Source organism: Aethalodelphis obliquidens, unplaced genomic scaffold, assembly GCF_003676395.1.
Source record: "Aethalodelphis obliquidens isolate GAN/ISIS:26980383/991018 unplaced genomic scaffold, ASM367639v1 scaffold26, whole genome shotgun sequence".
NCBI classification, from domain to species: Eukaryota; Metazoa; Chordata; class Mammalia; order Artiodactyla; family Delphinidae; genus Aethalodelphis; species Aethalodelphis obliquidens.
The window spans coordinates 3,501,422-3,506,974 of NW_020837970.1; positions in this window are offsets into that span (position 1 = coordinate 3,501,422).

The following is a 5,553-nucleotide window of genomic DNA, read 5'->3' on the forward strand; positions in this document are numbered from 1 at the left end:
CCCTCTAGGTGGTCACAAAGCCCTGAGCTGATCTCCCTCTGCTATGCAGCTGTTTCCCACTAGCTATTTATTTTACATTTGGTAGTGTACATATGTCCATGCCACTCTCTCACTTTGTCCCAAATTACCCTTCCCCCTCCCATATCCTCAAGTCCTTTCTCTAGCAGGTCTGCACCTTCATTCCCATCTTGCCCCTAGGTTCTTCTGACCACTTTTTTTTTCTAGATTCCATATATATGTGTTAGCATACGGTATTTGTTTTTCTCATTCTGACTTACTTCACTCTGTATGACAGTGTCTAGGCCCATCCACCTCACTACAAATAACTCAGTTTCATTCCTTTTTACAGCTGAGTAATATTCCATTGTGTATATGTGCCACATCTTCTTTACCCATTCATCTGTTGATGGACACTTAGGCTGCTTCCATGTCCTGGCTATTGTAAATAGAGCTGCTATGAATATTTTGGTATATGACTCTTTTTGAATTATGGTTTTCTCAGGGTATATGCCCAGTAGTGGGATTGCTGGGTCATATGGTAGTTCTATTTATAGTTTTTTAAGGAACCTCCATACTGTTCTCCATAGTGGCTGTATCAATTTACATTCCCACCAACAGTGCAAGAGGGTTCCCTTTTCTCCACACCCTCTCCAGCATGTATTGTTTGTAGATTTTTTTGATGATGGCCATTCTGACTGGTGTGAGATGATATCTCATTGTAGTTTTGATTTGCATTTCTCTAATGATTAGTGATGTTGAGCATCCTTTCATATGTTTGTTGGCGATCTGTATATCTTCTTTGGAGAAATGTCTATTTAGGTCTTCTGCCCATTTTTGGATCGGGTTGTTTGTTTTTTTGATATTGAGCTGCATGAGTTGCTTGTATGTTTTGGAGATTAATCCTTTGTCAGCTGCTTCATTTGCAAATATTCGCTCCCGTTTTGAAGGTTGTCTTTTCGTCTTGTTTATGGTTTCCTTTGCTGAGAAAAAGCTTTTAAGTTTCATTAGGTCCCATTTGTTTATTTTTGTTTTTATTTCCATTTCTCTAGGAGGTGGGTCAAAAAGGATCTTGCTGTGATGTATGTCATAGAGTGTTCTGCCTATGTTTTCCTCTAAGAGTTTGATATTGTCTGGCCTTACATTTAGGTCTTTAATCCATTTTAAGTTTATTGTTGCGTATAGTGTTAGGGAGTGTTCTAATTTCATTCTTTTACATGTAGCTGTCCAGTTTTCCCAGCATCACTTATTGAAGAGGCTGTCTTTTCTCCACTGTATATTCTTGCCTCCTTTATCAAAGATAAGGTGATCATATGTCTGTGGGATTATCTGTGGACTTTCTGTCCTGTTCCACTGATCTATATTTCTGTTTTTGTGCCAGTACCATATTGTCCTGATTACTGTAGCTTTGTAGTATAGTCTGAAGTCAGGGAGCCTGATTCCTCCAGCTCCGTTTTTCTTCCTCAGGATTGCTTTGGCTATTCGGGGTCTTTTGTGTTTCCATTCAAATTGTGAAATTTTTTGTTCTACTTCTGTGAAAACTGCCAGTGGTAGTTTGATAGGGATTGCATTGAATCTGTAGATTGCTTTGGGTAGTAGAGTCATTTTCACAATGTTGATTCTTCCACTTCAAGAACATGGTATATCTCTCCATGTATTTGTATCATTTTTAATTTCTTTTATCAGTGTCTTATAGTTTTCTGCATACAGGACTTTTGTCTCCTTAGGTAGGTTTATTCCTATGTATATTATTCTTTTTCTTGCAACGGTAAATTAGAGTGTTTTCTTAATTTCACTTTCAGATTTTTCATCATTAGTGTATAGGAATGCAAGAGATTTCTGTGCATTAATCTTTTATCCTGCTACTTTACCAAATTCATTGATTAGCTCTAGTAGTTTTCTGGTAGCATCTTTAGGATTCTCTATGTATAGGATCATGTCATCTGCAAACAGTGACAACTTTACTTCTTCTTTTCTGATTTGGATTCCTTTTATTTCTTTTTCTTCTCTGATTGCTGTGGCTAAAACTTCCAAAACTATGTTCAATAATAGTGGTGAGAGTGGGCAACCTTGTCTTGTTCCTGATCTTGGTGGAAATGGTTTCAGTTTTTCACCATTGAGGATGATGTTGGCTGTGGGTTTGTTATAGATGGCCTTTATTATGTAGAGGAAAGTTCCCTCTATGCCTACTTTCTGCAGGGTTTTTATCATAAATGGGTGTTGAATTTTGTCGAAAGCTTTTTCTGCATCTATTGAGATGATCATATGGTTTTTCTCCTTCAGTTTGTTAATATGGTGTATCACGTTGATTTGTGTAAATTGAAGAATCCTTGCATTCCTGGGATAAACCCCACTTGATCATGGTGTATGATCCTTTTAATGTGCTGTTGGATTCTGTCTGCTAGTATTTTGTTGAGGATTTTTGCATCTATGTTCATTAGTGATATTGCCCTGTAGTTTTCTTTCTTTGTGACATCTTTGTCTGGTTTTGGTATCAGAGTGATGGTGGCCTCGTAGAATGAGTTTGGGAGTGTTCCTCCCTCTGCTATATTTTGGAAGAGTTTGAGAAGGATAGGTGTTAGCTCTTTTCTAAATGTTTGATAGAATTCGCCTGGGAAGCCATCTGGTCCTGGGCTTTTGTTTGTTGGAAGATTTTTAATCACAGTTTCAATTTCAGTGCTTGTGATTGGTGTGTTCATATTTTCTATTTCTTCCTGGTTCAGTCTCGGAAGGTTGTGCATTTCTAAGAATTTTTCCATTTCTTCCAGGTTGTCCGTTTTATTGGCATACAGTTGCTTGTAGTAATCTCTCATGATCCTTTGTATGTCTGCAGTGTCAGTTGTTACTTCTCCTTTTTCATTTCTAATTCTATTGATTTGAGTCTTCTCCCTTTTTTTCTTGATAAGTTTGGCTAATGGTTTATCAATTTTGTTTATCTTCTCAAAGAACCAACTTTTAGTTTTATTGATCTTTGCTATCGTTTTCTTCATTTCTTTTTCATTTATGTCTGATCTGATCTTTATGATTTCTTTCCTTCTGCTAACATTGGGGTTTTTTTGTTCTTCTTTCTTTAATTGCTTTAGGTGAAAGGTTAGGTTGTTTATTTCAGATGTTCCTTGTTTCTTAAGGTAGGATTGTATTGCTACAAACTTCCCTCTTAGAACTGCTTTTGCTGCATCCCATAGGTTTTGGGTCGTTGTGTTTTTGATAATTTTATTAATATGTGTCTTGGCGTGTTTCTCCTTGGATTTATCCTGTATGGGACTTGCTGTGCTTCCTGGACTTGATTAACTATTTCCTTTCCCATATTAGGGAAGTTTTCAACTATAATCTCTTCAAATATTTTCTCAGTCCCTTTCTTCTTCTCTTCTTCTTCTGGGACCCCTATAATTCAAATGTTGGTGCATTTAATGTTGTCTCAGAGATTCTCTGAGACTGTCCTCAATTCTTTTCATTCTTTTTTCTTTATTCTGCTCTGCAGTAGTTATTTCCACTATTTTATCTTCCAGGTCACTTATCCGTTCTTCTGCCTCAGTTATTCTGCTGTTGATTCCTTATAGAGAATTTTTAACTTAATTTATTGTGTTGTTCATCTCTGTTTGTTTCCTCTTTAGTTCTTCTAGGTCGTTGTTAAAAGTTTCTTGTATTTTCTCCATTCTATTTCCAAGATTTGGGATCATCTTTACTATCATTATTCTGAATTGTTTTTCAGGTAGACTGCCTATTTCCTCTTCATTTGTTAGGTCTGGTGGATGTTTGCCTCACTACTTCATCTGCTGTTTCTCTGTCTTCTCATTTTGCTTAACTTACTGTGTTTGGGGTCTTCTTTTCACAGGATGCAGGTTCATAGTTTCCATTGTTTTTGGTGTCTGTCCCCAGTGGCTAAGGTGGGTTCAGTGGGCTGTGTAGGCTTCCTGGTGGAGGGACTAGTGCCTGTGTTCTGGTGGATGAGGCTGGATCTTGTCTTTCTGGTGGGCAGGTCCATGTCTGGTGGTGTGTTTTGGGGTGTCTGTGGCCTTGTTATGGTTTTAAGCAGCCTCTGTGCTAATGGGTGGGGTTGTGTTACTGTCTTGCTAGTTGTCTGGCATAGGGTGTCCTGCACTGTAGCTTGATGGTTGTTGAGTGGAGCTGGGTTTTGGTGTTGAGATGGAGATCTCTGGGAGATTTTCGCTGTTTGATATTACGTGGAGCTGGGAGGTCTCTTGTGGCCCAGCGTCCTGAACTTGGCTCTCCCACCTCAGTGGCACAGCCCTGATGCCTGGCTGGAGAACCAAGAACCTGTCCTCCACATGGCTCAGAATTAAAGGGAGAAAAAAAAAGAAAGTAAGTAAGAAAGAAGAAGATAAAATAAAATAAAATAAAGTTATTAAAATAAAAAATAATTATTAAGAAAAAAATTTTTTAAGTAAAAAACAAAACAAACAAACAAAAAAAAACGGACAGACACAACCCTAGGACAAATGGTAAAAGCAAAGCTATACAGACAAAAATCACACACAGAAGCATACACATACACACTCACAAAAAGAGGAAAAGGGGGAAAAATCATAAATCTTGCTCCCAAAGTCCACCTCCTCAATTTGGGATGATTCGTTGTCTATTCAGGTATTCCACAGATGCAGGGTACATCAAGTTGATGGTGGAGCTTTAATCTGCTGCTCCTGAGGCTGCTGAGAGAAATTTCCCTTTCTCTTCTTTGTTTGCACAGCTCCTGGGGTTCAGCTTTGGATTTGGCCCCGCCTCTGCGAGTAGGTCGCCTGAGGGCATCTGTTCTTCACTCAGACAGGACGGGGTTAAAGGAGCAGCTGATTCGGGGACTCTGGCTCACTCACGCCGGGGGCAGGGAGGGGTACGGATGTGGGGCAAGCCTGCGGCGGCAGAGGCCAGCGTGACGTTGCACTAGCCTGAGGCGCGCCGTGTGCTCTCCCGGGGAAGTTGTCCCTGGATCCCGGGACCCTGGCAGTGGCGGGCTGCACAGGTTCCTCGGAAGGGGGTGTGGAGAGTAACCTGTGCTCGCACACAGGCTTCTTGGTGGCGGCAGCAGCAGCCTTAGCGTGTCATGCCCATCTCTGGGGTCCGCGCTGATAGCTGTGGCTCGCAGCTGTCTTTGGAGCTCCTTTAAGCGGCGCTCTTAATCCCCTCTCCTCGCGCACCAGGAAACAGAGACAAGAGAAAGTCTCTTGTCTCTTAGGCAGCTACAGACTTTTTTCCCGGACTCCCTCCTGGCTAGCCGTGGTGCACTAACCCACTTCAGGCTGTGTTCATGCCGGCAACCCCAGCCCTCTCCCTGCACTCCGACCAAAGCCCGAGCCTCAGCTCCCAGCCCCGCCTGCCCCGGCGGGGGAGCAGACAAGCGTCTCGGGCTGGTGAGTGCCCGTCGGTCCAGCTTTGCCCCCCGCACTCCTGTTGCTGTGCTCTCCTCCGCGGCTCCGAAGCTTTCCCCCTCCGCCACCCGCATTCTCCGTCCGCAAAGGGGCTTCCTAGTGTGTGGAAACTTTTCCTCCTTCACAGCTCCCTCCCACTGCTGCAGGTCCCGTCCCTATTCTTTTGTCTCTG